The sequence below is a fragment of the Hermetia illucens genome, chromosome 3 (genome assembly GCF_905115235.1).
Source record: "Hermetia illucens chromosome 3, iHerIll2.2.curated.20191125, whole genome shotgun sequence".
In the NCBI taxonomy this organism is placed as follows: domain Eukaryota; kingdom Metazoa; phylum Arthropoda; class Insecta; order Diptera; family Stratiomyidae; genus Hermetia; species Hermetia illucens.
In genome coordinates this window covers 179672042-179684734 of record NC_051851.1, presented here as the reverse complement: position 1 = coordinate 179684734, position 12693 = coordinate 179672042, and the positions used below count along the sequence as shown (strand labels likewise).

The 12693-nt window shown below is 43.8% G+C and overlaps 1 protein-coding gene across 14 annotated transcripts in view; it reads left to right on the top strand.

Moving 5' to 3' along the window:
• LOC119652655 (tyrosine-protein phosphatase Lar) overlaps positions 1-12693 on the top strand; it is a 994202-nt gene that overhangs the window by 42722 nt on the left and 938787 nt on the right. For 9 of the 14 annotated variants that reach the window (XM_038056920.1, XM_038056916.1, XM_038056914.1 and 6 more), the window contains exon 1: positions 8905-9440. The exons of 1 other annotated variant lie outside the window; for it this stretch is intronic. The gene's annotated coding sequence lies outside the window, so the exon portion shown is untranslated. Of the gene's footprint in view, positions 1-8904; positions 9441-12693 lie in introns of those variants that run through there. 4 more of the 14 variants (XM_038056922.1, XM_038056923.1, XM_038056921.1 and 1 more) reach the window with 2 other exon arrangements.

Sequence of the window (12693 nt, the reverse complement as noted above, 5' to 3'; positions counted from 1 at the left end):
TTAAAGAAGCTTAATAAGAGTGTCATTGTTTCCTACGCCAAAACCGGGTGAGGGGCTCTCAGAAAACTAACAAATATGGAGGTATCCACATACAAAACCATTTGGAAGAGCTATGTCGGAATACGGGCGGATTATCTCCCTCCCCGTCGCCAGTGTGAGAGTGTCGAAAGTGTCATCGTTTCCAACGCCAAAACCGATGAAAGCGGGTGAGAGGCTCTCAGAAAACTAACAAATATAGAGGTATCCACATGCAAAACCATTTAGAAGAGCAGTGTCCGAATATGGGCGGATTATCTCCCTCCCCGTCGCCAAGGTAAAAGCGAAAATTATCCTGGAGCGCATCATAGAACACATCGAAAGCCTGATCAACAGAGAGCAGACTGGTTCCCATTCTAGAATCTCCAGCACTGGCCACATGATCCCCCTCCAGATCAATTTGAAACAGTGTCCGAAATTTACATTCCCGATTCATCCGCTTTCCTTCAATTCTGAGAAGGCTTTCATCAGCGTCAAGTGGAAGACTTTTAGAGGGCTGAAACACATTACGGCAAACCGACAGTGATGGCGTCTAGATATCGTTGACGAAAACATCAAGCAACTTAGAAGAGAGTATACTCCAGAAAACACTTTAGTGTGGGCATTGAGGTCGGCATTCTCCTAAAAGACAATAAATATTCGAATGAAGTTTAGACTACGACGTTTAGCCTCAAGTGAAAAGGAATAATTCGAGGACATTCTGAGTGCGCAGTTAGACGACGGAATGATACGTAAATCGAACTCGCGCAAGAAGCCAGACTGCAGTTGCTGCTGCTGCTAGACTGCAGTTTTCCCTGTTTTAGATTGAAGATCAAGTTCATGCATTATAAGAGGCAAACATTTTCACGTCAGGAGAGACGAATGGGGGAATAAATGGCATTTGTGACTACGAGCTTTCGATAAAAGTTACTTTAAGTATCTTTTAAGTTGAGTATATCCCTGGTAATATTTTGGAAACAACCGTGCCGTGGTCCGGAACTTGGTAATCCAAGGAATAATAGTCGTATGTGCATGACATCATCTTAGTAGCTTGACCAGGTTGAAGTCGATGTTTACAAAGGCTATTGGTTCCGGAATATCTAGTCAAAGGTGGATCAGGTGATTGCTCATTTTACGGAATGTAGCCAACCAAGATCTTTCTCGACTAATTTCATATCGAACATTTCTACCCATTGGTTCTTCTATTTCTTCAGCCTTTGTCCCGTTCACAAGCGGGGTCAGCTCGTCGTGATCGGTTTCGCCAATTGGTTCTATCAAATGCCTGATCTGGATGCAATCGGGAGGCTTTTAAATCCCCATCCAGCGTATCAAGCGACTCTTGTTTGCCCCGGCCTTTTAGTCGTTTACCATCGACTTCGATGTTCAGACCAATCTTGGCAAGTGATCGAAGACGCTTCTCTCGCAATTTTTCACAATCGCGGATATCTCCATTTCGAATGTGATCAAAAAATGTCACGCCACTAGTTCAACGCAACATCTTCATCTCCATTACCGCAACACGCCGTTCATTGCCTTTTATAGTCGGCCAACACTTAGAACCATAGAGGGCAACAAGACGGACGACATTGTGGTAAATTTTAGATTTGAGATGATCCGAGATATTTAAATTGCTCAGTTCTCGGCAGATCAATGCCGCTGATAATGATTGTGCCTGTTTCATGGGGATCGGTCCTCAAAAATTCAATTTATTTAGATCCAATCAAGAACACAGAACTGGTATTGATGCATAGATAAGGTTTAGAGGTTTATAAACATTTCGACAAACATTAGCGCTGGCAAAGATCTTTTCGATACGGCTTATGAGTGAGAAAATATAAACAGAATCAAATACCTTGCAGGAAGGTCACTAGAGAACTATAGGAGTGAACACAAAGTTATCAACAATCATGTTAGATTTGGATAAGACTGTTCCTTATGCTCTACGAATAGATTTTTTTCATCATCAACAGGCCCAGGCTTGACGAGCGGGGTTAGAAGAGGGGGATTGAAACAGCAAGGATCTCCCCGGGCCCGAGATGGAAATGTTAACGAACAACACATAACCTACATAATTTTCATGTAAGACTCATACAATTTTCACCACCGGCCTAGATTTTCTCTTCATGATCCTGGGAATGCCGCCTCACCAAAGATAGGGTATATCCCGCAGGTGTCATATCAGAAGTAAACAAAAGTCTTTTCGTGGATGTTGGAGTTTGAGAAAGACTTGCAAGTGAAAAAGTCCTTAAATAATCCCTATTATACGTGCGCGACAACTCACCCCTTAATTAGAATGAACAATTAAACAAATAATGGCTTCAAGCATGTTCGATAGTTAATTACCTACGAAAGCGCATTAAGCTGTTAGAGGTATTGCTGAAACTACTTTCCTCTTGATCTTCTCAAGCCCATTTCGGCAAGCAACGTCATGATTAAGCCTTTGTTTCAGTCGGAATAGATACCAGCTGAGTTATAATTGAATACCCTCCAAGTGAGCTCGATGAAAGATACAAGCATAGCGTCCTTAATCCATTCATCATCCCCTCGAGATTTCCAGTAGACATGAAGGATATTATCCTGTCTATCTAATGGTTGACCGCTGGTCGCTCTATCGAGACGAGGATTTATGAAAAGGATTTCATCGATGCCCTGCAGCTTCTCCCATTTTCAGTCAATAGACTTCCCTTCAGAACTTCCATAAAAATGATTGATTGCCTCATTGAAGCTCTTGCTGCTGCTTGAGTCCCTGAGGGCTAGCGGGAGGGGAATCAGATTAGAAGGAAATCTAGTTTCCGTCTGTGCGGTGTCTCTTTTGGAAGTGAACCCCGTTACAGTTGAATGGACTCTTCTGCAAAAAAAAAAAACTCCAATTTTACCTAAGAGTTTAGGAGTTGCTTTGTCCGTCATCGGCTAAGAAACAGTAAATAGTGGATCCATCTCAATGTGAGGGTCCTCAACACCTCGTCCCGCACAAGGATAAACCTTAATTCACATCAGTCATCGATAAGTTTACTAAGGAATCCGTTCAAGACGAAATTTAGAAAATGTGTGATTGGGATGTTCTCCTTTTTACACAATAGTTAGTCGGTCGGCAGAATATCGATTTTTCCGCTAGGAGACTCCCTGAGACGGGCCGTGAAAGTGTGGTACACAATGGTATGGGGAGAGTGTAACGAGGAACGACATTAATGGTCGCAACGACATAGCGACGACATGGTACCAAGTGGGAAGGAATTTCACTCCGTGCAAATCTCACGGAAATATTTTGGGATGGATGCACGTGGTCACGTCAGACTATGTACTTGTAGTACCTTGGGTAAGGCGCGAAAATAGGGGTGCAAGGTGGGAGGGAGTGTTCGGCAGGAATTGGATAAGTTGAGAGAATTCACCCCATCTCGTTTCGGAATGTTTGAAACTGATTTTCAGAGCGTATTATTAGCGGACATGCGCGATTGGAAGGACATGTGTTGTATTTCTTTGATAGCTGAAAGGAGCGATGTAGTAAAATTTCTTGTGGAAATTTGAAATGAAATTTAAGAGGCTGGGAATTCAGGCTGGTCAAGAAAGCAAACTTGCTAGCATTTTATAACTGATGGGAAAATGAAGACTATCGTTGGGAGATGATTAAGTTTGAGAGAGCTTAAGACTTCACATCGATCTTGATCTATCTATGATTACTGAGTAACGGTGGGATCTTAGTTATTTGCCCTCATTACTCTAATATATGGTAAAATCCACGGTAGTTTAGACTAGACCCAAAGTATAGAAGAATATGGTCGTTGGGCTTCCAAAGAAACCTGTCTATGTTGAAAAAGTGATCAACACTAATATGAAAATCACGTAGTCACGGGATATTTTTCCACAGAATTTGATGATCGGTTCTTGCCTACCCAACCCCCAGTTCCTGGGGTTAACAACATTATTCGGAAAATAGGGCTGCTCAGCCCCGATATTTACCACTGAGTTGGAAAAAAACCTTGATCTCTGTTTATCAAAGCTGGGAAATATCAGACTATAGCAAGTTCATATGGGCAAATCATTTTGTTATCCATAGTGTCAAAGGATTTCGAAAGCCTTCTTCTGGCAAAACTGTCCCCGACTTTTTACATCGAAAAAATAATTCCCTCAAACATCAATCTTCGTTCCATCGGGATACCACAGTTTTAGCGCGGATGTTCACGGTAAACTTCATAATCTTTTCAGAATTTTGGGATAGCCCTGTCCACTTGGTCGACTTTCGATCATAGCCCAACCCATTAAGTTATTACATATGGTGCTCTACGAGGGACCCTACGTTCGATTGGTTTTATAATAACACGGTAAACCTGTGGAAGATAGCCTTTTTTCGGCTCAAACCTTCACAGTTTTTTTTATTCATCGGGAAGAAGCGACGCTTTGATGGAGAGCCATCTTCGGTATTTCATCCTTTAGTTAGTTAGTTTAGTTAAGTGGGGGGAGCCGCAGCTCCGAGCACTCAGGTTATTATTAGGCCCATTGTACTATCCCCATAAGTTGCCTATTCAATGGCTTCCCGCCTACGGTGTTCGCAGGCTTTAGCGAATCTGTGAACATTCTCAAGAGGCAGAGAGTGTGCAGATTCTTCATTGAAGAAAACCTTACCAAGGTTTTCTTCAATGAGATCTGAGGATGCCGGGCAGCTGCATAAAAAGTGCAGGGCTGTCTCCTCCTCCTCCTCACATTGGCTGCACACAGCCGAAAACACTACCCCAATTTTTCCCATATGGTAGTTTAAGGGGCAGTGTCCCGTCAAAAGCCCTATTAGGGTTTTCATGTCCCACTTCTTAAGGGACAATAAAAATGCCGCTCTAGTGGCCCTAGGCTCCTTCACAAGGATTTTCGCTTGCGGGCAAGAGTTCAAATTTCTCCACTCGGTTGCGTGAATCGTTGCAATTTCACCCTTCAGAGTAGACTTGACAGTAGATGGTCGGATTCCAAGAGCTGGTTCTGGGCCGACCATTGTGGATCCAGACCCTCGGCGAGCCAGTCTATCAGCCCCCTCATTACCGGCGATGTTAGAGTTGCCCGACACCCACATCAGGAATGTTTCGTTCAGTCGGCCAAGTTTCAGCACCACCTGATGACAACTCCACACCAACTGGCTTGATATGTTGTTGCCATCTAGTGCTGATAATGCCGCCCGACTGTCGGAACAGATTCGAATAGTGCGACCCCTCCATTTTTGTCGCAGACATTCTTCTGCTGCCAATGAAATGGCATATATCTCCGCCTGGAATATGGTCGTCATTTTTCCGAGGAGTCGGGCCAGTTCTATAATCGGATTCTCCGAGAACACGCCTGCACCCGATCCATCCTCCGTGACTGACCTGTCGGTGAAGATTATTAGGTCTGTAATCTGAAAAGACTCATGGCCACTTGTCGACCATTCTTCTCTTTCGGTGATTACGACAGTGTATGTCTTTTCAAAGACGAATCTGGAAACCATATGATCGGTCGGCATCAGGGCTACCGGATGTTTTTCAAGGAATTTCCATATAGACGCATGCCCGTTGGATTGGCCGCCTTTCCACGCCCCAATGGTATCGAGCCTATATGCGTCGTTGGCTGCTTTCCGTTTTACCTCCAAGTGGATGGGGGGTAAATTTAGGATGGCTTCAAGTGCTGCAGTCGGCGTAGTACTCATTGCTCCAGTAATACTTAGGCAACCAAGTCTCTGAATCTGCGTTAGCAGCTTCCTGCTGTTAGCAAAGTTCAGTCTTGGCCACCAGACGATGCACGCATACATCAAAATGGGTTTTATTATGGATGTATACATCCAATATATTCGTTTAGGTGAAAGTCCCCAGGTCTTACCTATCGCATTCCTACAGCACCAGAGCAATCTGCAGGATTTCTGGTATTGTTCCTGGATATGATGCTTCCACGTTAACTTGGAGTCGAAGTGTACTCCTAAGTACTTGACTGTTTGTGCCAGCTGGATTTCCGCCCCTGCTAAGGTGGGTAGCGTATAGCTGCCCCACCTGACGTTCCTAGTGAACATAACTAGTCCAGTCTTCCTAGCGTTCACCGTGAGTCCATTGCGGAGGCACCAGCTGTGGATTACATGCAGAGTTGCATTCAAGCGGTCACATACTGTGTCCGCAAACTTGCCGGTAATTATTACGGCTAGCTCGTCCGCAAATGCTTGCACGAAGACTTTTTTGTCCTCCAGGAGCCACAGCAGGGTATCCATCACCAAGAGCCATAACAGTGGAGAGAGAATCCCTCCCTGTGGGCAGCCCCTGAGACATCCTGCTTCAATAGACTTCTGGCCGACCGATATGTGGATTTTTCTCCATTTCATCCTTACTTTGTTCTCGGATTTCACAAGAGAAAAAGTTGTTATCATGAACCCTGTTGAAGGGAACAACTCGGTTTCTCCGTTTCACAATGAACGGTGTGCGGAGTGATCAAAATTTGAGGTAGGGATGGCATTTTAGCCATTAGTGAGCTTTACATACGGAGTTGGAAAATTTAGGAGAGGAGACCTCAAGGCTCATTTTTGACAATGCTGGCTTATGTTTTGTTAGAAATGAAATTAAATTATCGTTCATAACCAAACGATCTATGGCCATGGTATCTTTGGACATTGAAAACGCTTTTGATAGAGTTTGGCACACGGGATTACTTTAAAAATTTATTTAAGCGAATTACCCGTCGTGAGAGGTCATTTGAGGTCCTGATTGACAATACCCTTTCGGAGTTCAAGAATATTGAGGCTGTTTCACAGGGATTAGTCCTAGTTCTGCTATTGTATCTCATTTACACTCACGATTTCCCCCGGTCTGAAAATGTAATAGTTGCAATTTTTGCAGAAGATACAGCTACTTTCGCAACTTATACCATGTATGCGAAAATTCAGACATTCCTAGTAAATACAATGCAGATGTTTTCAGAATAATTCAAAAGGTTGAAAATAAAGATAAACATTTATTTCACAAAACGCCGAACTGTTCCATTTGTGCCAACCATAGATTTATGCGTAAATGGTTCCCAGGTGAAGGGGAATAAACAACTTAAATACAGTGTGCGGCAGCATAACTTCCTTTTTTAAAATGCGCGCCACTCAGTTAGTTGATGTCATAGCGGAGCGCTAGTGGTCTCGTTCAAGAGGGGATACTGTAAAGTTTTGTCCCGACACGGTTCAGTTGCCATCATGCGTTGGAATAGTGAGGAGCGTACCTTTGCCGTTGAGGTTTACTTTTCAAGCGAATATTCGGTTATTGCAACACAGCGTGCATTTCGGAATCGCTTTAATTTAGCCCCGTTGGCTCCCGTCCCAGACCGCAAATCAATTGTTACATGGGTCACTGCATTCAGACAAACTGCAAGTACGACAAAAGGAAGAACTGGAGTCCCTCGGCCCGTTAGATCACCTGAGAACATTGAAGTAGTGAGAGCGTCAATGTTGCGATCGCCACGGCGTTCTGCGTGCACGCATCTGCCCTAGGACTATCCGATCGTTCTGTGAGAAGAATTCTTCGTGATGATCTTCATTTTCATCCCTATAAGATGGCGATAGTGCAGGAACTTTCAGAACGTGACTTCAATTCTCGGATGAACGCGTGTGAGCTTCTTCTTGATGTCGTTCCCGAGGGGGCTATTGTTTTTTTAGCGATGAAGCCCATTTTCATTTGTGTGGGTCGGTTAACAAACAAAACATGCGCTACTGGGCTGACACCAACCCTCGAGAATTGCATCAAAAGCCTTTGCATTCACCCAAAGTCACAGTGTGGTGTGTAATTTCCTCAGCTGGAATTATTGGTCCCTGGTTTTTTGAGGAAAATGAGGTTACAGTGACAGTGAATTCGGACCGGTATGTAAACATGCTACAGAATTTTTTTTCCCCACGGCTAGAAAATTTGGATTTGGGGGACACTTGGTTCCAACAAGACGGTGCAACAGCACACAATTCAAGAGCATCGATGGCTGTTTTGAGGGAACACTTTCCAGAGCGCCTTATCTCAATTAGAGGCGATTTGGAATGGCCGGCACGCTCTCCCGATCTGTCCCCTTGTGATTTTTTCCTATGGGGTTTTTTGAAATCCCGTGTTTATGTGAACCGTCCAAGAACCCTACAAGATTTGAAGACCAACATCCAAGAAGAAATTGCCAACATAACACCTGCTATGCTAACAAGAGCCATGACAAACGCCAGAAATCGGTTTACGCAATGTATGGAGAATGGGGGACGTCACCTAACAGATTTGATCTTCAAAACAATGTAAATAAAAACTTTAGACATGTACCTACGTTATAAAAAATAAATAAATATTTTCCGATGCATACAATAGTTTTTATTGAGTTTTGAAAAAAGGAAGTTATGCTGCCGCATCCTGTATATGCATATAAAGATAAATTTCCAGCTCACGTGAGTCGTTTCTGCATACGGAAAATTACCGACAGGGGTCTAATATACCTTAGAAATGTGTCTTCTGGCTGTTTTTTAATAAATTATTTGTTGTCAGATTTCGAAGCATACTAGGAACTAACATATAAAGTCGGTGTGGATGCAATTGCGCACAAATTGGAGTGTCACCGACATCCATCGCTTCGAAAGACTAGACGTGAAAATACTTTCGGTACTAATGGAGGCCAAGTTGTATGCAACCAGGTGAATATTTTAAAATTTTTCTACCAATAAAAAGTAGTTGGGCCATGGAGCCATAGTTTTCCTCACCTTCGAGAATTATCTGCATATTATCATAACATAATCTTTGGCCAATAAGCACTTCCAAGGATAATTCACAAAACTGAACAGTTTGAAATTCGATCATCACAGTAATTTAATCATTATAGTGCAATTATAAAGAATGTATTCTACCGTCGCTCACAACCGTAACGTCAAACCATAGATTTTTTCTGAAATTATTTAGTTTTCCCGCCAAAATCTGGATCCTCTACCAAAATCTCTGGTCGCATCGACCAATTGAACTTTGAACGGACTAATTAACGCAACATATCCCAACTAGCAACTCGTTCGTTAGCAACATAGTCATTCCGCCAGCCGGCAACTGTCAAAATCGATTCTATGCTCTCCGTTCAAGAACTGCATTACCCACCGTGGTGTGGAACGAATCAGACAAAATGTTGCTGCAACACGAAGCTAGCTAGTCTCTCGCAACAATTCAAGATGTCCATCGGTGTCGTGTCGCGAGAGTGTTTCGGTTCCGCGTTCAAAGTGTTTTGGTGAATTTTCGGGTTTTTTGTTTGTTTTGTGTCGTGATCGCTATGCGAGAATTTGGTTTTGATGACTTGAAATGGGTGCGTGCGTGAAATGAAGTGAAAACTGTTCGTATGAGTGAGTATTTCAGTTAATTCTATGCGGATGTTTGGCCACTGCATCTCACAGTGTTTTTTTCGGACTCACAAGGGACCTGTGTAGTAATCAGAGACGTCGACTTGCGGTGAGCTGTCATTTTTGACAAATCAATTTTGGGATGTTTGTTTACATAGAGTGAATGTCCAGTGTGGAGTAGTCGGGATGCTTTCAGCTAGAATTTCAGGAGAGCCTCGACCCGCTGGGGGTACGCGCTGGGCGGAGGCAGAGGCCCTGTAACGCGGAGCCGACCCAACGCAAACAAATTGCACGCGCACTGACAGAATCGATTTGTTTGTAAATAGTCGGACGTTCCGAGTGTCTGGTTGCACCTCGGACCGGTTTCAGGTCTTTATTGTTGCTTTTGCCTTTTAGGGCTAGTCGACCGGTCTTCGATGGAATCTACGAATTGAATGCGCGAATAACGTTGGTCTAGTTGCATAGGATGCATTCGTCGAGGGCCAGATTCTGTGGGAAGCGTGGGCGGTGGCAGCCAGAGATTGTCTGAATATTGTCGCCTGGAAATTTGCCCGATGCATGCTGGAGCAATGCCCTCCTTCTCCCCTGCCCAAGGAAGCGAATACGTGATTCATGACGGGCTTCAGTAAGCGCGAATTCTTTCGGCGCCCACTGACAATCTGCACAACTTTCAGTAGCACTTGTCTGCCCTTTGTTTCCTATCTTCCTCGCAATACTTGGAATAACACAATCTGTGACACTGAGTGCCCATCATCGCTTTGTTTGCAGCTATTTCCTGCCTTAGTGTGACTAATAAGGCATTTCGCAGCCAGTATGGCAAGATCTTCCACCTCCAAACCACAGAGTTTGATGGCATTTCGCACGTCTTCAAAGACTTGACCCCATTCAGTTTTATTCTATTCATTTTTTCTTGTCCAAAAATCAGCCGAGTAGCGGCTGGCAGTTGGTACTGAAGGCAATTGTAATGATAAGAGTGGTTATAGGAGATCAGGTCGATCATCCTGAGTGGCCGATAACGACCTAGTGGGCAGAGCTATCCCAAAAATCTAAACAAATTGGCTAAATTGACCATGAAGGTCCGCCCACAAAGATTAAAGCTCCATCAAAGTGCTCGGTCGACACGTTCTCGCACGCCTCTGTGCTAGCCAGGCTCGGGAATGTGGGGAGGTCCTTTGAGCGCTTTGATCTCTCACGCTTCACTACTACAAAACAACATGTCTATTCCGATGCGTGGGTCCGCACCGGATTTTAAAATAGAAGTTAATTAGGATTTCGCGACGGCCTATCGAATGATAAACAGAACGCGAACTAAATTGGAAAATAGAAAGGAAAAGAAAAAAAACGGTTCGACCGCGCGCGTGGAGCCGTAAGGCGCGGCCTCTGAGGTTCCCACCCTTCCTCGACATCCTCAGGCCAGCTAATCGTAGTTTGAGGACTTCCTCCCTTTCGTATCCTCCTTTCTCCCGCGGAATTTCTATTAAGGGACATCCTCAAAATGAATAACTGGCCTAAGGATGTCGAGGAAGGGTGGGAACCTCAGAGGCCGCGCCTCATACAAGATCTGAGGCGGAAGAGACAATAATTGAGACGGTGATCCGTCGTGGATCTTCCCCTCCTTGATCGCGGCACTCGGGACCGGAGACTTACGGCTCCACCTGCGCGGTCGAGCCGTTTTTTTTTTCTTTTCTAATTTCCAATTTTAGTTCGCGTTCTGTTTATCATTCGATAGGCCGTCGCGAAATCCTAATTAACGTCTATTTTAGAATCCGGTGCGGACCCACGCATCGGAATAGACATGTTGTTTTGTAGTAGTGAAGCGTGAGGGATCAAAGCGCTCAAAGGACCCTCCCACATTCCCGAGCCTGGCTAGCACAGAGGTGTGCAAGAACGTGTCGACCGAGCACTTTGATGGAGCTTCAATCTTTGTGGGCGGACATTCACGGTCAATTTAGCCAATTTGTTTAGATTTTTGGGATAGCTCTGCCCTCTAGGTCATTATCGGCCACTCAGGATGATCGACCTGATCTCCTATTCCCACTCTTATCATTACACAATATTCAATTTGTGATTAAAACAGGGCTGAAGACTTCCAGTTGAGTTTACTCGATAGACTGATGTATCAACTAATTTTCTGAATCCTTTTCTTTGTCAAACTCAGTCTAAATTCTGCTTACTAATCATATACTTCCCATGGGATGTGTGCTGATGTTGCATTTTGCTCGCGGTCATAACAATCTTGCGCGAACAGAAGACAATATTTGTAGAGAGTGAATATCGAACTATGTCCGTTTGCTAGTGAGATGAACAGTTTAGCACGAGTTTGGCGGAAATATAGCTTCAAATTATGCTTCATACATGGTGGTGTCTTGATAAGATCATGAGGAAGCTCGTATTATTGCATTTACTGCACTATCCTCACTATGCTTGGGAGCAATCACGTTTCATTCTTGCTTTTGATACGCACATTGTGAGTTTTCAATTCAGCGAGCAAGTTGTGAACCGTCAGCATCTAAGATTTTTGTATTTAGCAGCGAATTAAGCAGATCACCACCCTGTTGCCTCTTCGACTTCTCACGTGACGAGTAATATCATGGCTCGCAACAAACTTTAGCCCGTTAATTTGCGCAGGTCCCAATAGCTACTAACAGGAACCGTCAGCCGGCGACGACTTCTATTCTGACTTTCCCTTTTCATTTGATTCCGAACTTCGTGGCCAGATCACCGTTATTCCCCTCACTCATTCTATAGCGCTCTTTCGCCTCTGGGCTGGGGGCATCTTCCTGATATGGATAGTCTCCCCGATTACCGACGTGGTTGCATCCATGGGTTTGCCAACAGAATTCTTGTTTTCGCTGTTCTAACCAGTAGGTGGGCGGTGGAATTTCGCCTTACCCTAAGCTGCGCATCAGTTTAAAGGTGCTCCATTTCCCTCAGCGCTCAGACGTTTCATTTTCATTTTATTATCCAATAGTGACTTACAACTAGACAATGGTTACTTAATGCTAGCTTAAATAATGGCTAATTGATCTTAACTCTATCAAACGGGTGACTATTACATAGTTTGGCCAACCCTACCTTCTCTGTAATCTACTTTACTGTGTATATTATTATTTATTTACATCGATCTTGACAATTTTGCAATCGAACTCGGCATTTTCAAACTGCGCGCGCCCTAAAGGCGCGAGAAGGTTGAAATTTACTTACTTAACTTAGCTAAAAATAACTTAACCTAACTTATTTTAACTTAACCTAGCTTAATCTAACATAATTAATACTTAACTAATATTTACAATAAGCACATTACAATTTCCTGTGCTTAGCCTCTATCCACTCCTACCAGGCAGAAGTTTCAAAAAGGGTGC